The sequence below is a fragment of the Lathamus discolor genome, chromosome 2 (assembly GCF_037157495.1).
Source record: "Lathamus discolor isolate bLatDis1 chromosome 2, bLatDis1.hap1, whole genome shotgun sequence".
NCBI classification, from domain to species: Eukaryota; Metazoa; Chordata; class Aves; order Psittaciformes; family Psittacidae; genus Lathamus; species Lathamus discolor.
Genome location: NC_088885.1, coordinates 90,529,855 through 90,552,778, shown reverse-complemented (window position 1 = coordinate 90,552,778; position 22,924 = coordinate 90,529,855).

Here is a 22,924-nt window from a genome sequence, read left to right as displayed (position 1 = left end):
ATTAATTTTCTGTAATATGAAATGAGTATAGTAAGTTGAGAAGCATGGAGCCAAATTCTGGTGCCCTTTGAGCCTCAGTATATGATATAATATGATTTCATTCAGCATTTAAATGGGTAACTGTTCTTAAGATGTAATAGCTAACCATATAAACACCCCACAACAGCAGTAAGATAATGTGTTTGTAAATATCTAAGATGGACTGCTTTCAATTAAACCTCTACAACCAAAGTTTAAATTAGCATGTTTTTTCTTTCAAAATGCATGCACAAAGACAGCTAAGGTGCCTTAAATTTTAATTAATAATTTATTATGCTGCTCTAGCTAGGCTGCATTTCATCATATGCTAAGAGTATTTTTTTTCTACTGAAAGATGCAAGTGTTTAACAATATTACTGAAATGGAAGTGCTGCCACAAATGTCAGTATGAAGAGGCTTCCTGTATTTTACCCTGAGTTTAGGAGTAAATTCCATTTCTCAGCATTTGTCTTTTTATAGATTTTTTTTTCTTGGCATTATTTGCATGAATGGATTTATACAAGGCAATTTTATCTTTGTCACTTCAGTGAAAGTTAGATACTAATTTATAGCTAGACTCATCCAGTAGGCTTGTGCTAAAGAACAGCTGAAAGGCACTGCTTTTATTTTACTACTACTGTAAAAATATCCAATCTGATTAGTGCACAAAGTTTTGCTCTTATGATTTTATCACCTTACAAGCTCTTTCTTCATAAACGAAGAGTAAATATAATGTGAAGATGAAGAAGACAAAAGATATTTCCTTTGTATTCATTAGATATTATTGCATCTGCCTTCTGATTGTTCAACAATCTGTCTTAATGAATTACTCTGAGGAAAAAATGTTTTGTGACTGCTGAGAGATGATGGCTGTACTAACCCCCTGTCATTTCAATAACAGCTCATCTACCTTACTTGGATAGCTCTCTGGGATTCTAAATAAGCCAACAGGAATTTATTCTAGACTGTGCTTTTATCTTTCAAAATTGTCTATATTCAAAATGTGCTAAACTCACTTGCCCAAATGATGTTTGAAAGAGTTAATCACTCTAATCTCTAGAAATCTCTTTTCTGTTAAGATTGGTTGTTAAATGTAATGCTTACTTTTTTCCTTATTTGCTTCAGTAAAAACACATAAAACCTGAAACAAATTCTGAAATGAAAATCTGATTTACATTTTACTATTCAGAGACTCATAATGTACGTTCAACCCTGGGTCAAAGCTAAGATTCATTTGGGCTAATATTTTGTCTTTGGTAGTATCTGCTGGCAGGTGTAGATGTATCTCTGGTGCATGTACATCCTTTGGTATGCTTTTCAAGGTCCTTGCAGGCAGTGATTTAACCTGGAGGTTCCCTGGGTTAGTGTAGTTGACACTCCCAGCAGATCTGTACTTGGGCATTTGATCAATTATTTATAGTTGATCCTCACTATTTCCTGCAGCAATAGGTTCCTGTGTTAAAAGGTGTTGCATACTGCACCAGTACAATACTGATTCATTCAAAAGGATGCAGATATTTTCTGTTTGCTCACCACCCCTTCACTGACCTTTCTGCAGACATGATACGGTGCTGCCACATAGAATGGCATTTCAAGGAATTTGTGAGTCTTTCCTGTGTAGTAGGTTGGATCTCCTGACTGCATGTATGGTTAACATATGTTCAGTATGCACTCTTTTTTTTTTTGCCACGTTTCTCTATGCCAAAAACAAGTTTCATTTTATTGCCTTGTCATTCTGTAACATGAGATGTTCTGTAGCACATTGGTGAAATTTGCTTTTGAATGTCTCAAACTATTTTATGTGAGCCACAAATTTTGTTACCTTTTCTAGACAGTTTATAGTTTTTTTGAACACTGCAGGTGTCAGCACAAATGATTGTGAACAGTCCTGGTAACCACCATCCATTATGGAAGCTGATTATTCCATCCATGTGTTTTATGACTTTTGACCAATTTTTAATCTGTGAAACATGCTTTTGCATTCCATCAAAAGGGGAAAGAGTCAGACACTACTCAAAGGTACACAGGGAAAGAGATGGCAAACATAATTTGCAACAGGGGAAAAGCTAATGGAATGTTAGGAAATGAAATTTCAGAGTGGGGGTATTCTCACACTTGAACAGGTTGCACAGAGAAGCTCTGAAGTAATCAACCTGCTCTTAAACTGGCCTTTGATCAGGGTTTTAGACTAGAAGGTTTCAAGAGGCATCTTCCAAAACAAATAATGCTTTGATTCTCTATCTCCATGAAAGGAAGTAGTGGCATGAAAACTTCTTTGGGTACTTCTGTAGAAAAATCTGTACAAATAGCAGATTTAGCTCTCTGCTTTGGCTTTGTCTTTGTCTTCTTCTCACTCTCATTTTGATTTCCGATATATTCACTAACTCTCTGACAGAATTTTGCTTTCCAGTGTAGCACTGAAAATGTTTGTATCTCTGAAAAGTTACTTCACAGAATGTTTGTGACTTTCTTTATTGTCTTTTTGCATTTCAATTTGAAGTCTGAAGGTCTTTTTTTAAAAAATCTATAGCCACATGCAATTTCTATTTTCTGATTTTTTTTTTCAAATGTTTTTCTTGTATTCTTTAGCTACTATGTTTTTTTTGAGATGCAGGGTTTTTATATGGATGACCTACATTTATTCTGAGCATCCTAGACAGGCTTTCCAAACAGTTCTTGTACCACCTGAAACTTATTTTTTATTAGTGTTTTACTTTTTTCTGGTTTTCTTAAATATTTTGCTAAATAAATAGCAATAGGCAAAATAGAGCCCTTTTCCTTTTTCAGAGGTTTGAAAGGAAATCTCATATTAAAGATGAACTAAAATACAGTGTACTCATTGGTCGTTGCTTCTTAAACTAGACATTAAGACTAATCCAAGATTCAAAAATTTATATTTTTGAGTGTACTGGGAGAGAGGAGTGGGAAGATCACAGAGAGAAGGAGAGACGTCAGGCATCTTTGAGCATTTTTATTTTTAAAGAAGCAATTTTGAAAATCCCTGAAAATATATGCTTTGCCTAATTGGCATAATTTGACTAATGTGGCATTTAGTCTACACAGAGACACCTGAAGCTTTTCCCTAGTACTGTTCATTGTCCTTCTAATCTCTCAAGTTCTCATAGCTGTTTCCTTCAATCCCAGAAGAATGGTCACCCTTATGTGATAATGAGTTTAACTTAGATGTGAAGTCAGCTTTTCATTTCATCGTTCTTACAACATTAGTCTTTCTCATAGGCTAATTCAGAGCCATGGTGGTTTATATTTTACACAACTTAATTCCATACTTTAATTAATTAACACTGTGGAAAACAGAACACTGTGGAAAACAGACTCCTGACATTCACTTTATTGTACAGTTTCATTATGAGAATAAGCACGCAACAAGTGTGCTTTATGTACCTTTGGATTTCAGCAATGTAGGAAATGGCGCCTAATACTTTTCGATAGGTTCCCTGTTTAATTTACACTTATGACTGGCTGTGGTTTGTCTTAACTGGCATCAGTTAAAATGAGGCAAAACCAGGTGAAACAATGGGGACATTTCCACATTAGCATCCTGGTATTAAACCTATACTTACACAATCACTGTGTTTTCATTCTGACATGAACTTTTTTATTCTCAAACTCAGGAACCTGGTAATGAATTAAGTTAATGTAGAGCACAAAATGAGGAGGGCAGTTCTACCATCATAAATCTGAAATACACTTCTGCTGCATTTTCAAGATGTCACATTTCTAAACAGAGCGTAATATATCATAAATATGTACAAGCTCTCTTTCTATAAATTATTCTAAGCACTTAAAATTCTGTAGTGCTAAAGTGGATACAGGGGAAAGGTCCTGAAGTGATTCATTGGTACTAAAAAATGTAAGAGGGTAAAAAACTGTACATGTGCTCCTGTTAACTTAGTCTTGGAGACAAAGATAAGGCCCGATGTATTGAATCTGCATTTAGTTCACTGTTTTGTGGAAAACCTTTCATTTCCAAAAAAGTACTCTATATAGAGCAGGAGTGAGTGACCTGTAAGAGAAGGGAAATAGAGACTGAAGGGAAGCCCTGCTCTCAGTCTCATTAGCCAGTCCTTTATAAGTGACTAATGATTTGAAGGAAACTCAGTAATTTTAGGAGGATTATTGCCCAGTATTACTAGAAACTATGTGTTCAGGCTGTTTCATTTTGATTACCAAACTCATCACCCACTCTAAGCTAAGCAAGTCCTTTAAATGTCACCTACAGATTTGGTGTAGGCTAGGCTAGAGAAACAGGAAAGACCTTCAATATACACAACCGAATCACAGTTTTGATGTTGCCTAAACTGCTCATCCTATAATAGTACAGCAGAATTCTGGACTTCTGTGGAGCTGGATGGTCATACAATTTCAGACAAGGTAAGAAACTGGAAGTGTGTTACTGCAATAGCACCCACCAGGTATGGAGAGCATCTCTTCCTTCTATCTCCATTAGTACTTCCTGGAAGAACAGACAGGTAGGTCATTAGGGCACAGCCCTTAGTTTTGAAAGACTTGTGTCATTTTAACTAAGATCTGATCTCATCTGAAATATCATAGAAATGAAGACATAATATGCAAAGTTCTAGTGACCTTCCAGCTGGGACTTGCTGACAAGATAAATACATTACCATGCAGTGTGACAGGTAGTTTGCACTTACAGATGCAGTAATGTCCACATCTCTCTTGTTAAGACTAAGACTAAGACTATATCTGTCCCTGTTCATCCTCAACAGACTCACAGTTTCCAAAGATGAGGCAGAAAATAAAGTTCACTTTTAAGTGCCAGCTAGTTTCTCTAATAAGACAATTTCAAACCAAAGAGCCTGATTTTTTCCCTCATTACTCCAATCTCACTCTGGGGTAGACTTTGAGTTCTGAAGAGCTATTATTGATTCACATAGCAGCATAAATGAAGAAAAGCTAGGCTAGATAGTTCTTTGCCAATGTCAGATAACATTTGAGCACTGCCACCAACTAGTACGTGTTCACAAAAAGATTCGGGCTGCTGGGATAATAGATAATTACAGCCACAATTGTCCAAGCAGAGAAACATCCAAATCTCCTGTAGGAAACTGTGAATGTGTTGGGACCCGTGAGTACAAAATTAACTACCTGGCTTCAATAAATATGGAAAGAAAACTTCTTAAAAGTTTAGTATGTCATTAATGTGGGATCTATTGAAGGATTTTTTCCTTCTACTTTCTCCAAAGCACACCTATTTAAGACTCAGAACAATCCAGGGGACTGCTGCTGCAGTGTGTGGGTAGAGTTCAAAATGCAAAAGCTCTCTTAATTTCACAATGGAAGTAGAAAATAGAATTTCTGATGATTTTTCAGCCATGGCACTTTCTTTAGGACAATGTATAAAGGTGAAAATATTACTTCAGCAGCTTTCCTTTTTTTTACTTTTTAAATAGCCATGAAAAAGAATAATGATGGCTTCTCCTTTCAAGGTGAATTGCATATCATCTCTTTGTTTTGTATTATAGCTCAGATAGATCTGTTCATTATTTTAGTCTTCCTCAGGGTTCCTGAATTGATGTTTAATGTTGTCAAAAGAACAGCAAAAGAGGGACAAAAATGTAAGAAGGAGGTACAGAATCATAGAATAGAACATCCTATAGAGTCAGAAGGCACCTACAAGCATCGAGTCCAGCAGACTCCACACAGCACAACCAAAAAGTTAAACCATACATCTTTGAGCATTGTCCAAACGCTTCTGGACCACTAGCAAGCTTGTGGCTGTGACCACTTCCTTGGGGATTTTGCTCCAGACTGTGTCACAGGCCTTGCTAAAGTCAGAGTAAATGGTAGTCACTGCTCACCCATTGTCCTACTAAGACAAGCATCATTGTGCCAGCCCATACCTTATTACTGGTGAGCCTGAATCCCTTTTCCCCCTTCAAACCTGGATTAAAGGTCTTTCAAATAAGCCTGCTAACTTGTGAGCAATACCTTTCCCCCATTGAGAAAAGTGAAACCTGTCAGGCCCCAGCAGGCCTGATGTCAAATAGATTGTCCCATGATTGAAACCCCTAAAATTCTGCTGGGGACACCAGTCTTGGAGGTAAGTGCTAATAAGCTAGATCTGCCTCTTTTCTTTTGATGTCACTACCTACAGCTGTCAGGATACAGGAGAATAGTAGTACTAGTACCTTGGCAGTATTAGAGTGGATTGGTTTTAATTAGTCTGAATAGTCAAAAAGGAAAATACCATCTCTTACAGGTAGCAAAGAAAATGAGATAGCAAAATATAGCGGTATATCTTCAATAGGGGGCTCTCCTACTAAATGGTCTGGCTTTCTACATTTCAACTAGATGAAAAATTGGAGATTGGAGAGAAAAGGCTAGTTCAAACAAATTGTTTGTTTCAAACATTTTTTTAATTGGAAGTATCTTGGCTATTGATACATGATCAGTGTGATCAGTTTTAGTGTGAGGTGTCCCTGTCCATGGCAGGGGAGTTGGAACTAGGTAATCTTGAGGTCCTTTCCAACCCTAACTATTCTATGATTCTATGATTCTATGATCAGTGGTTAAAATTGCTGTTAAGAATGTAAAAAAAAAAAGATCTGGGGTTTAAATCTAAATGTTGCAGAGGTTTCCATGCTACCAGTAGTAATAGAAAAAGGGTCAAAAGCAGAAGAGAGAAGACTTTGTGTTGCTCAACTAAAAGAAAAATCTCTTAAGAGAGATAAATAATCCTCCTTTTCCTAAAATACTTAAATCTCTGTCTGATATATGGGGAACCCAATATGTTTACATCTCTGTTGCCTTTGGTAGCTGGGCTTTGAGTCTGGGTTCAGATTTTCAGAGCTGAGAGATTCAGTGACATCTTCAGGTTTTGTCTGTTGCAATGGAAAAGAGCAGGGGTGTAGGCTTGAGGCTTAAGCTACTTCACCCGTCCAGGTCCAATCTATGCTCCTGAGATAAGTGCTTAATTTGGGAGGAGGCATGAATCTGAACCAGAAAGCTTCTGCTTTTATAACATTATTTGAGATCAATATGTCCATTTGTAACTTGCTTATAAATCTCTTTTGAAAAAGAAAATCTAAGTGGTAAAGACTCATCTGAACTTCTTTGAAAGTATCTTTTCAACATTCTGAGATAAATTTTAAAGGAATATATAAAACTTTTACCAGAAAAGTTCTTTCATTTCAAAACAATAATCTTGTTCAAAGTTACTCTACAGTAGTTGCCAATCATTTGTATTAAAGGAGATTATTTTGTTGTAAAAGTATATTTTCTATAGGGAGCAGGTATCAAAAGCAACTGCTATAAAGTAATAGATCTTAATACAGAGATGAAGTTATCTTTTCTGTGAAAATATATTGCAGAATTATATACTGAAAAAAATTAACATAAAGTTAATTCAAGTGCATTGCATTTCTATAGTTTCTGGTTTGGTTGTTTGGGGGGGGGATTGGTTGTAGGTTTGGGATTTTTTTTTTTTTTCTTACTACAACATTTGCAGTTTTTTATTTTTTTATTAACATGTAAGACAACAAGAGTGTGTTAGATTATTTTAGAGACAGGCATCCTGCAATGACTACCTGGGCAAAATTATGTGACCCCGCAGTAATATCTGTGAAACAGGTGTCTCTGCTGAATGCTTGGTGGTGAGGATGCAGTGTGCATCTCTGAGCTGGTTGTGCAGAGATTGTCAGGATTTTTTCAGTCTGAACCTGTGAGCTGTATGTATAAGAATCTGCAAATTCTGTCCTCTCTGTGACTGGAAAACAGTGCTTTTGTACTGTCTTACCAGAGCTGTTTTGTGACGATACCAGCACAGATCAGGTTTATAATTACCTTTCAAGTTTGCAACAGAGAGAAATTGAAACAACAGTTGAAAAAATACTCTGAGGGTGATTGAGAGATACTTATATAGTGATTTATTAATTTCCTTCGCACTAAACAAAGAAATGAAGACTTTACATTGGCTAAAAATTATTTTTGTCCCCCATATCATAAATTCCCCACATTTTCATTAAAATGAGAACTAGGAAGTGCCCAGGGAACTTGAACCGGGATCTTTTTTAACAACACATTGCACTATTAGAACGAGGGAAATGGCTTATGGCTTTTGAGGTCACTTTTGTTACTTTTTCTGGATACTTCTGGCTGCTTACATTCTGTTCTGCAGATTAATATTTCTAGATAAAGTGAATAAAGTTATCAAAAGGTAGGCTGAGGCTTATGCTTCTAAGTTACGTGGATTTTCCAAGGTCCATTTTTTAGATATTAAATCTTTTTCTTGTCCCTACTGTACTTTTGTTTTCTTACACAGCTGCCCATTAATCAAGCATGGCATGCGGCTCCATTTCCCTAAATGAAATTTTCCTTATTTTGACCTATTTTTATGCCATTATCTTTCTAGTTATACTTGGTGGCTGCAGAAAAATCCTTCAGGACAGAGCTGGAGGAGCTGATTTTAGCATTTGTTTAAAAAATCACTACTTTTTAATAGTTCCCTCTCTGAAAAAAGAAAAAAAAAAAGAACGCTTTTCTTCTCACATTCTCTTAGACCTCTAGCAATAAAATAGCAAGCACCATCAGGACTATTGATACACATTTCAAACATGGCTCCTCCAACACTGAAATAGACAGGAATGCTCTTGAACAAATTGCCAAGGTAATGGAAGGATGTACACATGAGTGTATGTAGTAAATAGTATCAGCTTCGTTGCCCCTCCTGCCCTAAAGTGCAAGTTCCTCCCTAGAGAGAGCACCATGGGACATCCTGATAAGGATTCATTCCCAGGTGTAAGTACCCTTTGTGTAAAAGTACTCAAATTGCTGTAAAACAGATGTAGCATTGTGATTGTTATGTGATTTTATTATGTTATTGTGATTGTATGATTGTAATTACGATTTTACAGTAGTTTGCACTGCAGTGCAGTACTAATTAAGAAGCAAATTAATTTTTCTTTGGTATAGAAAGGGTATTAATTTTCAAGTAATCTGAGCAAAGAGATAACCTTTCTCTGTGTGTGTACATATGTATACACATAGAGTAATAGTTACTGTGTTTGGATATTGCTGTCATTGCTATTTCTTTGTCTTCTGCCTGAAAAATACACAGGGAAGATCAATTGCTTCTGGAGAAAATGCCTCTCTCGTTCTCCTGAAAGAGATAAAAGTATAAGTGGGAGAAGCATTTTCTGTTTCACAGACAAAAAGATTTAATTAAGAAAGAAGAAACAAGCACCCAGCTCTAAAAGGATCCCCATGGTAAAGGTTCAAAGGGCAAAAAGAAAAAAAAAACCTGAGGAGTCCTCCATTGCTCTCAAAGAAGATGACTGAGAAAGGAATAGCTTGACTTATTTTCTCCTGTTCCCACCAAGTATGTAGCAAATTGACCTTTCCCAACCTTGTCAGCACTGGAGGCGAAGGGGTCTGCTGCATGAGCTCTTACGTGTCATATGTCAAAACCTTGAAGCTGTTAGGGGAAAAGCATCCTAAAAGGGCAACAAAGAGGACAACATCTGAAGCTCTGGTCAAGAATGCCTGTGCCAGTTCTGACATGAAGGTCTCCATAAGTGTAGGGTGGAAGAAAAAGAGGATTCAGTAAGACAAGGTATTAAAGGTCAGTAACTTCCCCTGAAGAGTGCTCAGTTTCAGATTCCTCCTTTGCCTTTTTCCCTTCATTCATTCAAGAGTCACTGAAAAGACTTGAATCTCAGTCCTTCTCATGGTGCAATCATCTGTCTTTGTAAAGAAAAGAATAAATGCTTTGAAAGAACAGGTGTGTTCTGATATAAAATGGGGGGAAGGAACAGGAAGATGTCTACCTCCTTTTGAACCATGAAATCTCTGGACAGATAAAGTCAGGATCCACAAGAATATCAAACATGAAGCAGATACTCTCTGCAGGCTGTTGAGCAAGAAGGAGGTTCCAAAACAAGACGTTTCTTAATGCAGGTTGGGAAAGGACTTTTGTAACTGGGCATAAGTTCAGTATTTCTGAAGGTATTCTATGAAACTGTAATTGTTTCTGTGTGGGATACCAAGGAGCTAAAGAACTTCAAAATAATGCTCTAAGAATATCTGGCTGAGTCAGACCAGAAGCCTTTTACTATATCTTTTTACAGTGGCCTAAAATGAATGCTTAATACAAGAATGGGGCAAGTATACAATGATTTGTCCCTGGCGTATCCTCCAAAGTAAATTTCAAGTCAAGGAGAAATGTGAAAGGACTTTTAGAGACAGAATTATGTTTCTGTATTTTATAGTTTTCAAAATATTTTTTGTGAATGTGCATATTCCTTTGCTGAATAACTGAATGTCTGTATTAGTTTGGTTTCAACATATGTAGAAATTAAGATATTTCATTTATAGTTTTCTTGGACCTGTGGTAGTCAGAACCTGAAAGTGATGTATCAGGAGCTAAGTTTCCTGGTTTTCTTTCATTGCTAATTACAGAGCTATATTCTCAAATATGGATAGGTTTATTTTGAAATGATTGCATTGGGGTCTAAGAATGTTTCATTGTAGCTAGTCAACTTTTAGGCCTTTTTTTTGTAAGGTAATCAATACTTTCCTGTAATATAATTATTTAAGCCCCAAAACCTGAGCTGGAATTTTATTTGTAGATGCAGCATATTATGTGGATGCATTTTATAAAATATTTATTTTCATTCCTTAAAAAAAGCTCTGACGTATGTTTGATGATGCATGTGTTTGTTCAGCAGCTTGGACTGTAATTTATATTTTCAGAAGTTGCTTCTTGAAGGGACTGTTTTGTAGATTTGCAATCCATGTTGCTGTAGATTAACCCAGGATTCCCATGAATTTAGTGTCACATTGAGATAGTAGATATAGATGGATAAGCGTAGTTCATATCATTAGCTGTGCCCCAGTAGTTGTTTGGGAGATTGCAAGTAAGTGATGTGTGGGAACTGCATATTACACTGATCATCTGAGCAATAAATCTTTGATATAAGACTCAGCAAGTGTGGTACATCTATGATACATCTGGAGACAGAGGCTTCAATTTTATCTTCCCAGCATTTCCAACTGCTGGTTCTTGCTCACAAGCAATGCAGGTACTACAGTATGGAGCATGAAACCAGGGCTCAGAAATGGAACAGTTATTTCATATTTTCATCTATATCTGTTCCTCATAAAGCCTATTCAGACTATTTCAGTAAAAAGGGTTAAATGAATGGATTCTCAGCATCAGATGAGTTGATAGGTAGTAACAAAGGACCATAATTGCAGGTATACAGTGAAACACTGAAAATCTTATTTCAGATTGATTAAAAAAAGTTGGTATAATTATAAATGATATTCCAACATCAGAGAATAAAAAGGCCTGGTCACTTGAAACTGAGCACTTACTAAAGAAAAAAAAGGCAAAACAGAAAACCACAGATATCCCAGTCCTGTATTGATTTCACTGTAAAAAAAAAAAGGCAATCAAAAAATCAAGATACATCTTAAGCTTCTTTCAAAAAATATTTTTCTTGTATATACTATAGTCATATTATATATATATAAAACCATAATGTCAACTGTTCCACACAGCTATTAAACTGAGAATGGCAGAGATTATAATCTTCATATGTGCTCTATATAGTTGTTGGTTTTCATAAAACAAAGCCAAACAAGAAGTCCTGTCTAGAATGCATTTGGTGATCCCATTAATGAAAGATTATAGCATTTAGAAATTTAGAAGATGTTGCAAGGCTTCACACTAAAAGGGAGAACTCCAGGCAGAAAGCAGAGGCTACTGTGACCTGTTTTACTAGCTGGTTAAAAATAGGAGATGTGATTAGGAATGAAGAAAGCCCTGCTGTACCCTCACCATCAGCAACATTTTCTATCCCAACCTTTTCCATACATGAGGAATGAGAAGAAGGGAGGAAGAAAAGAAGCATGTCTGGAACATGCCTATCATGATTTGAGCATTTGAGAGAAAATCAAAACAGGAACATAAGGACAGTAAGGCTGATGAACTTTTAGAAGGAAGCACTGGCCAGTTTAGCAAGATTTAATGGAATGTTTCAGGAAATAAGACAAGGAATCTGGACAGTTATGTCATGAAAAGATCACTTAATGGCTAGACTCATAACACAGAGGAAATTGAGCACCTCAACATGACCCTTGATGGGCCAGAGAAGGAGTGAAACAGTTATCCTTGGACATCTGTTGCATCAGCATGAAATAACAGCTGTTCTATGTTTTCCTTATCTTATACCATATAATACCAAGGCTGAAAGAGCAGAGTCTAGGCTCTAGGTTTCTTTTAGTTTTCTGCTTTCCTCTTTTCTTTACTGCAGTGATATTAAGGATTTCAAGTGATGTTTATGTAAAGCCTCCAACAACTTGCAAAAAGGGACTTTTGGGTGTTACCAAACAGAACTAGAATGAGGTAGATTCAGATAGACAAGAGAAGATGGTCTTAACACAGTGGGCAGTAGAGCTGTGAAACTCATTGCCAGAAAACGTTGTAGGTGGTGAAAGATTACCTGGATCCAGAAGTTACTGGACAAAAGCATGAAAGTTAAGGCCATTTAAGATTACTAACAATGAATTGATACTGTGTATTTCATAGAAATATACATTCTACTGAGTAAAGGTGCTCTATAGAAACTACCTGGAGCCTGGCAGAGCCATGAGTAAATGGGAAATGTCCTTCACTAGTTCTGGTTTTGTTATCTTTTAATCATGTACTTGTGACCAGTGTTTGAGACAGAATACCAGGCTAGCTGTCTGTCTGATTTAGTATATCTTACCTTCTTCTGATTTTAACACACCAAATTAGATCTGTGGATGAGCATTTAAAGATCTGTGGCTGCCTGCAATATTCTCAGCTGTGCAGAGATTATAATACAAGGCTTTTGTAGGCTCAAGTGAAATAAGGAAGGCCCAGAGCTCTTATATTTGCAGCTTAGCTCTCAAGTTTTTCAAGGTGGTGTTTTGTTTGGCTTGGCTTGGTTTGGTTTAGTTTGGTTTTGTTTTTTTTTCCAGAGGGGTGTTGCTTGTGAATTCTGAAGAATAAGATGACAGCATGATCTTGTTGGTAACTTGCCGTTATTTTGTGTTTATTATAAAACTTGTAAAATACACAGAAATGAAAGAAGCTACTCATCAAGTATTCACAGTGTACAGTATGGCCGGTGGTATCTTTGCTGAGGTATGTGAATTTACATCTGTATGTCCACTTTTGGAAAGTATTAATATCACTTCAGAGATGTGTATGCTAACTCAATAAGAATGACTGAAAGAAAGGTCTGCAGTATTGTTAGTTGTCTGTAAGATGTGGGAGCATCTCATGTATGTCTAAGTAGAAGTAGGAAGTGTCAACAGAGAATATTGATTAAAACACTTGGCTGGGTTGAGTAAACCCTGACAGCATGTGTCTGCTGCTCTGATCCGTGAAGATTGCTCAGGACTGGGGTCAGGGAGAAAATGTAGAGCATCTTATCAGTATGAAAGGTCATGAATGTGATGCAGCAAAAACATATTTTCAGAAACAAGGAGTTTGAATGACTCAGAGAGCAACCAGAGATGGGGGAACTCAGAGGATGACACAGCCACTTAAAAAGACTCTTTGCAGATGTACTTATAAATGCAAGATTACTGGCAAAAGTGGGACAGAGTACTTTCAGAGAATCAGAACAGACATAAGTCAATTATGTCTGTGATTTTGAATCCCTATGAATGTGAACACAGCTGTGAAAGGCAGCCTCTCATTGATACCATGTAACATCACAGTACTGCAGTCTTTGCTAGTGAACTTCCTAGATGCAAAAGGTTCCACTTCATAAAGAAATAGATATATATTTGTTTCTTCAAAATCCTGATTTCATGCAGAAGTGAAGAATGTAAGTCCAGTGTTTATAATGGTACACTGGATTTTTTCTACAGTGTAGTGGATTTTCCAGTCAGCGAAGAGCAAGCATATTCCAAAGACCGTATATTTAAGGAAAAGGGCAAAAACACCCAAAACTTTATAATAACACTCCCACTCAGAAAGCTAATGACTTCACCTATGTGGGTACTGTGGGCTTCTAAGGAGCAGAAACAGAGGGAGAACTGCAGATACTTCACTGTAAGTCCATGGACCGTGCATTATGGAGGGTTGATGAAAGTAAATCAGTTATGTCTTTTCTCAGTCCTAATAGGAACACATCAGCATGTTCATGTATGGGTCCAAAGAGAGAGGAAAAGGACACATTAGTGATGTGATCTTCCACAGGGTCTGTTGCTCAGAGGCTGACTGTGCTTCAGGCTGATTGTGGGAAGGGTTTTGCCTTTGCATGTATCTCCACAGCCACTTCTTTCCTTCACTTACTAAACTGCCTTTGTTTTGGTCCACAAATTTTCTTGCTTTTTCTCTTCCTCTTCTCTCCTCTGTCCTGCTGAAGGGAATGGTATAGTAAGCAAGTAGCTGTGTGGGTGCCTAGTTGCTGACTGGGGTCAATCCACTGTGATACTGTGAAGTTATTTAGTATTATATGAATGAGCGCTGTAGCTAAATATATCTCTATGGCTATATATATTCAGGTAGAGACAGTATTCATGCCACAGATATATGCCAAGACTTACATTTTAGCTTATTCTGTGATAGCTCCTGGCTGTTTTATTCTTAACACCCATCAAGGTTCATTTAAGTATCTTAAATTCTTAAAATTAGTTTTAGAATGGAGTTAACACACCTCGAGACCAATTAACAAAAAACACCCAGGATTTACAGTAATTCTTATGCTGACTAAGATAAGGCAAATTTCGTCCCATCTAGGAAATACAATGTTTTTCCCCTCTTACCCCAGTCTAAGCATTTTTCTGCTCTCTTCCTTCAATAAGGCTAAAATATGTGGATTTCAATAGAAAAAACTCCCACTGACTTAATTTTTGTAAGTACAATCACAAGTAATGAAGTACAGCCTTAGGAGTGCTATAGAGGTGCTGTTTTAAAGAAGGTCTACTAGTCCAGAATTTCCAGGGTACAGTCTTCTGCTAGAATTATTAGAATTATCTAGTTCTTTTACAAATAATTTACCTGAAAACTTGAATTTACAAGTTCATATGTTTACATATCTCTGTCTAAAGAAGAGACTGCATCTTAGCAATTTGTAGTACATTAAACAGTCTTCTACGTTCCTTTTACCTCTGCTTTAAAAGGAACAGAAGAGTGAATTTCTGTCACTGTCTTCTTCAAAATACCACCAAAGAATGTAGCTGGGACTTTGGGTTTGAATCAGTGTAAGAAATAGCAGGGAATACTTAATTGCTTCTTTATCCATTAATACAATTATATTACTTATATTTTTCCCTTGATAAATTCAGTTATTCCTCTCTGTGACTGTATTTTTGCCAGTCCAAAGGATTTACCTAAAAAAATTGAAGTTTTAACATAGCACAGTGTATTACAGAACCTCCATATACTCTTTTTAGGTTTAGTGCACTTGTATCAATGCAGTGAACTGATATGAAATTTACCAGTTACTCGACTATCTCTTAGTGATTTTTGATGGGTTTTTTGAACTCAAGAATATTGTGTTGTCTGGCATACATACAGTTCAAAGACGAAACATGTTCTTGTTTGCTTTAAAGGTTATATAATGAAGTGATAATTATTCTCTTTTCATCCACACTTCTAAGCAGCCTTTGCAAACGTTAAAAAGCCTGGGAAAGTAATTAAACATTCTCTCTTCAATCCATAGGCTTGTCAAGTTGTACGGCAAGAGATGAGGAAGGCTCATAAACAAAGGATGAAATAATCTCCTATTACAATTTTTAAACAGCCAAAACTTTCCTAAAATAAATACAAAAAATTGTAAAATAAATAAAAACACCCTCCAATGTTACCTGTAAGTTTGTACAGTGCTAAATGTTGGCTTAAAAAAACATTCTTTTCACCTGAGATAAAACTCTTCCAAATTAATTTTCCTTTAATCTTTACATTGTCCACTTCAGAAAAAAAAAAACCGAAAACAAAAAAACACTTTTTAAAGTTTTCCTTCTTTTTTCACAGCTTACATTGAGCAGGTGCAAAATAAAAAAAAAAAAAAAAGGTTCTTTGCTTGACATACATAAGTTCGTTTTGTCTTTCCTTTCCTATTTTGCCTTGCTTATCTGAGGTATGGTAGGAAAAATGAAGACAAAGCACAGTTTACTTTGTGGTGCTGTGGGCCCATTTGGTATTTTAGTTCTCTGTTTTAATCTATTTTAAAGCCTTCTTAAACCCAAGTTTTAAAGATGAGCTCTGGTAATTTGATCACCCTCAAGGAGGACATGGCCAGCAGAGCAGGCATACAATCACTTAAAAAGTTTTGGCACAGTTACCAAGATGAACACCTGCTGTAATATATTTGGTTTTGAAGTGCATTTAAGTAATAAAGCTATATGCAGAATGAAAAAGAGAGCCTATGTTACAGTGGTACATCTCAATTGTATTCACTAGTGCATTCAGTTAGGGCATGTTCTGCAAGCAGTAAGTAGCTAGTTAAGAAATCTTCAAAAGCAGAAATATCATTAAAGTAAACTGCAAACATGCCTGCACAATATTGTTTAATTGACTCTTAAGTTATTCCAGTTTTGCATTGCTTTTAAGTGTGAACTAATGCAAATTTTTAAGTCTCCTGAGACTCAGTGTTTATTCAATAAACACTGTTTATATAAATTTTGAAAGTCATGAGCTGGACTTGCCGTTTTTAGGCACCTGAAGTGCTGAAAGATCTTCCGGTCTTCAGGTTTTTAAGGATCATCTGCACTGGTAATCAGAGCAGAAGTTTAGACCCACCTGCAGAAAATAATGAAGAATGATCTTAACTTCTCTTTGCCTCTAGAGATGACAGGGAAAGCCCAGCAATTTGCCTGGAGATGAGACTCGACTGGCAGTCAGGGAGTTGAATGTCTGCTGTAAACCGGCTGTATAGTTTGCAGTGAGGGGAAGTCAACAAGCATTCCTGTATGTTCATACCAGAGAGTAGAATAGGTGAATGTAGGGCTTACCTCTCTTAGTAGACTGTGGCAGTAACAGGCAACCAGGTTAGATATGGTGCCTGGGTTGGTGCCTACCTACAGGTAGCTAGAGTCTGCATGAAGAACTGTAAGCCTCCCCTGCTAATCCTCTGCTACAACAGTGTCATCGTGCAGTGCCTGTGCATTATTTCCTTGGTCTCTATTTAAAGAACTGTAATTTACTGGAAAATATATTCCTGAATATTACTGTAATAACCCTCTTGAGTCACTTATATCACTGGCCGCAATCGAAAGGGCAGATCTTGAGCTACTGTAAATCATGGTAGCTCCATTGATTTCAGTAGAGCTATATTGATTTACTGCTGCAGAGGATCTGCTCTGAAATATTTCTGTGGTATTGTGTGCATTTAGAGTTAGAAGATTTACGAATTGCATAATAAAGCTAAGAAGCCTCAGTATAACCATTCTCAATGGCCAATGTATTTCTTTGTGTTAGAGAGTATGTAAACAATTAACTTTACCAGCCCTAGAGGTCTAAAGTAGAAAAATGAATATCTGGAATAGTAGATACTTTCTGATATGAAACATCTTAATCAATACTAATAGGAAAATATTTCTTAATTTATGTGTATTATATTGACATATTCAGGATTAGGGTCATACTGCAGCTGTCTGGGACAGTTGGAAGTATGTTGGAAGGAAACACACACTTCAGTGACATGACTTATAATCAACTGTATTTTGCATAGTTTTTTGCACTTCAGAGTAAATGCTTTTAATGATAATTAGCAAAGTTATTTGTAAAAAAAGAAAAAAAGAAAAAACAGATGCAGTGAGAGGAATTAAGGAATTTAAGTGTTGATAACTATTTCACTAGCGATTTTCAAAGGACATTTCAAGTGCCATAATGAATTCTTCATAAAAGCTTATTTGAGTGTGTCCTTTTCTCTTTCTCTGCAGATGGAAAGAATAACAGTCATTGTTATAGGGAACAGCAGTGCACCAGACTACCACTACTTTAAAATAATCTGGGTGTAGATGAGGTGGTGTTAGTCATAGCTGCCTAAAACTACAGGTAGGTATCTTGTGAAAGTAACTTAATTTTAGATAGATCAAATAGTTGCAGTTTCCACTGACTTTGCTCAGATAAGATCTTCATAACTTCTATATGTATAATGTAGGGCAGTGAGACACGAAGAGCTTTGCCAGTGTAAAATCTCATGTGCAGAACTCGTGGTACTGTGCTGCACTCTCCTTTTTCCTTCCTGATACTGGCAAAAATAGTCTTCTTGTCTTTCCCCCTTTTTTATGGCTCCTTTATGCATCTGGAGTACTTAAAATGCAAATAATTTTCTTCTGGCTCAGTCACCATGTCAGAAGAATGGAAGAAGTAGTTAAAATGTGTGGGAGAAGATGACAAAACGAGGAAGAGAAGCAAGACCCACCTTCTTTAGCAGAAATTAACTGCCATCTAAGCTCAATTGTTTTTTATCTAAATCTGGCATCCTTATGCAGTATATCCTAAACATCCTAGACTGAACACTGAAGAAGCAATATTGTTTACGTCTCTGAGCATGCACATATTTAAATACTTAACAATGCTCTTGTTGGCTTAGAATATGTTATCAGTTGTAGAAATGTATTTAAAATAATTAGCACTAAGAAAAAAAATTAATTGTCAGAACTGTAATTCATGTTATTCCATATGCTGTGTTCCATAGGAACATGGGCAACTTCTGTATGTCAGCAAACAATATTATCATGGACAGTGATGGTCCTCACACCAGCTGTTGTAATACAGCAGTCCAAACAGAATGATTTCATGTTTTCTTCTTATGTTCATAAAAATTTGGAACTCAAATAGCTAATTTAAACTTTATCATTGCTAGCTCAAAAGTGATCAAGTCTTCTGTTTTATCACCTTGTCGTGGTTTAAACCAATCCACACAGGTCGTCCACTCACCCCCCCCCGACCCTCCCCACTCCCGGAGGGATGGGGAGGAAAATCAGGAGAATGTAACTCCCACGGGTTGACATAAGAACAGCCCAGTAACTAAGGTATAACACAAACCACTGCTGCTACCACAAATGATAATATTGATAAGAGAAAATAACAAGAGAATACGATACCACCGCCGAACGAGTTCGACCCCCCCGAAGAGCCAGAGCCTGCCCCTTCCGGGTAACTTCCAGTTCCCCCTCCAGGCATGACGTGCTATGGTATGGAATACCTCTTTGGCTAGTTTGGGTCAGGTGTCCTGTCTCTGCTTCCTCCCGGCCTCCCCTCGTCCCCAGCAGAGCATGAGACTCACAGAGTCCTTGGCCAGAATAAACATTACTTAGCCACAATTAAAAACAATCGGTATTATCAGCTGTCTGCCCAGGCTGGAAGTCAAAACACAGAGCTTGCACCAGTTACTAAGAAGGAGCAAAACGGCTCCTGGTAAACCCAGGACACACCTGAAATGATCTCTGCTGATCCCACTTGCTCATTAGAATTCAGCTAGCTAGCTTCTGCAATTTAATTACTTCAGATTGGCCTTCTGTACAAGGCATGTCATCAAATATAGGTACCTGTTGGAGGGAGGACAAAGAAAAAAATGCAAAATTAATCTGATCGTAAGGAGGAAAAGCAGAAATTTGCTAGGAGGTCGTAAGCTAATCCTTGACAAAATATAAAAGAAAATTACAGTACGTGTTCTCAAAGCGTGATACCTCTGAACAGATGAACCATCTAAATAGCTGAGAAAAAATCTTGCCTTTAATCTAGACAAAAAAGTAATTGTAACTTCCTAGATACTTAGACTATTGCTTGTATTGTTGTGTAGAGTATTGTCATTTTGACTGTAGTATGGGGGAGAATTCAGATGCAGTAGCTGGTCAGAGTTTTATTTATTAGAACAATAGATGTCTAGTTGTTAATAAGTTGAATAATAATGTTCATATGAAACATGAATGAGTTTTTCTTGATAATGTTTATGTAAAAATGTTGTAATAACTAATGTCTTAATTTAAAGATTTTAGGATTTGGGTAAAGCATGTGATACTTTGTGTCTTGTGTCTTGTCAATAGAAATCTAGTTGCATCACAATATGCAGTAGAGCAACATGAGAGCAATAAGTACTGCTGATTATATCATTACCTTGCTTGCTACTGCAGGAACATGGAAGAATCTGTACACATACTCCTCTGCCCTAAACTATTTTTATTTGAGAGCTCAGTTTGTCTATGGTACTGCAATTTTGCTGTTAGACAGTGCTGGGTCAGCTGTTCGATGTCTAAATCTTTATTAGGGATCAGAGTGTGCATCAAATTTAGCAAGTTGTTGTGTTGGGTTTTTTTTCTCTCAGGAAAGAAATGAATATATGTATGGCTCCACATAAATATCATGCAGTGTCATTGTTTTTGTCCATTTTAAACAAATAAATAACTTCCAAAACTATTAAATGCATTTGCATTTTTCTAGTTAATGCTGAAGCAGGACAAAAAAATGAGATTTTTGCATTGAACATGAATGTAATCATTGTGTAAATATTTATTATCTGCATACGGTTATATCTTTTACCAGCACCTTGCATAGTGACTCAGCACTACCAACATGTGCTTGTCCTAATCCTACACTACTAAAGACAACAGAACTTAACTGAGGCCTGAAAGAAGATGAAGAAACATTTGGAAAATTTCACTGTGAAGCTACCATTAATATTGCTGTCCTCCTTTTTTCATTATAATATTAGCTTGAATTCACTCTGGGCTTTTCTTTTTACTTCTAAATTTTTTTCCAGCACAGCGATTCCCAAACTTTGGTCTTTGTAATTCATACTGCCATAGTAAGTGGTCTAGCTGGCTCATGAAGTTTAAAAGAAAAATTTGCAAACTGTCAGTCTCACGGCCCATGTTGATCTTACAGGAAAGATGCATCTTTGAAAATTCTGTGATTGGAAAGCCTGTGAGCTGCTACATTAAAAGGCAGGAATAAGAAAAATGTATAGAGCATCAGGTTAAAAATTTCAATATATCAAGCAATCCTTTCATTTCTTACTCAAAAACAACAACTGGTCAAGAACCTCTTAGGTGCCTGATTGCACTGCTGGGTATCTTAAGAATAAAAATCATCGATGTCTTTTTGCAGGGAGAGAAGTGGGGATAAGAAGGAGGAGGGAGAACTGCTGTGTAACCTAACAGCAATTTTTCTGTCTCAAAATATTTTTTCTTTCTTCAGTTCTTCAGCTGAGAAATGGCATTTTATCATTTCAGCATGTCATATGGTTAGATTACGCAATGTTCTTATGCATTGAAATGTCAGTTTCACCTAAAAATTGAAAGTTATGCCACACACAGATTTTCAACTAATAAGATGGCTATTATTTCATACAGCAGATTTCCAATGCAATATGAAGAGATGAGCTTGTCTGAGTACTATTATATATTATTCACATATCTCAAAATACACCTAGCTTGCCTTCATAGGTTTGCTGTTTGTTGAAGTTGCCTTCAACACTTCCTAGATTAAAAATGTTTAAAGTCTTTTTTTTTTCATTAAAAATACAGATGTAATATGTGTTTGTTTACTTAATCTATTAAAAATATTTTGTGTTTGTTCAGAATAAATGAGGGTGCTTTTTCCATGGTTGAGTTGTTCTATATTCCATAGCCTATTAAACAAGAATAAGCATTGCTCCTTAATATTTTTTTTCCTGGAGCTGCTTAATAAATGTAGAAGGTGACATTGTGTGATTGTGTGTCACTCGATTCTGTGTAGGTTGGAAATGAGACCTGAACATGGAAAAATCCTTTCCCTGGCATCCTCCTTCATCCTTCATCCTTTCGCTGGGGCTAAGCTGTGTAAAGGCCCATCAGGAATTGGGGCAGCCCTGACCATTTATCACTCTTAATATTCAGAGGCAAGGATTAAATAAATCTATGGCAGTTCTGTTAAACGGGAGTATGTAAAGCATGAAGGTTTCAGCTGTATTTCTTCACTTTCTTAACACTTTCTAAATTCATACAGAGAAGAACATGGCTAATAAAACTGCACCACCCCTCATAGTTTTTGTTAGACTCAGTGCAAAGAATCCAGTTTGGTCTAGGCTTTTGAATAAACTAAGATTTTTTAATGCCTATGAAAATTACTGTGCAACTTGTAAAAATTATTTCGGTTATGAGTACTGGAAAACTAAACCAATCCCAGAATCTCAAAAATCTATCTTTCAGTGCTGCAATACAGAGAGAAGGGAGAGAGGATGGAGATTGTAATACAGCCCAAACCATGGATAAAAAGCTGTATATCTTCCCTTCTGCAAGGTGATTGAAGCCTTGCATTTTCACCTTGCCTTTGTAACTTGGCTTTCACTCTCTTTCTTTTCCCTAAGTACTGTACTCTTTTGTTGCATAGAGGAAATTAATTCATTTCCTTAGGATAGTAGAAGTGAATTGAAATAGGATAGTTTGGTGTATCTGAGTTCCTTTAGCAATAGAAGGTGTCTTGTTTTTTTGTCTTATATCAGAGAAAACAGTTTTGTTTTGTTTGGTTTGTTTTTTTTTTCCCACGAACTTTCACTACTTCTTTTTGGGGGTGGCAGCAGTGGGAGTGGCTTCAGTGAGAAAGAACATAAGAACTACTGATTACATGGGGTGTATCTTAGTGCTTTAGAATGCCATGTTGCAGAAATACAAATCTTCTATTCTGTTCTGGTTTAGTTTTATTTTTGCCTGGAAAGAGACATGTAGGATGAAAGGTTAAATACACACGCTACTGATACAGTTGGATCTCTTCACTCTTGTAGAGAGCAACCCAGGCAGATCAGTCATTAGAACTGGCACCTTCTGGTGAGGTTATTTTCAAAATCATATACATAATGCATATATGTATTTTGACTGAGGCCACTTAAAACTGTGTTTGTTTGAAAATATAGATGAGATTCTGAAGGTTAGATTTGGAAAAAGACTTTCTACACAA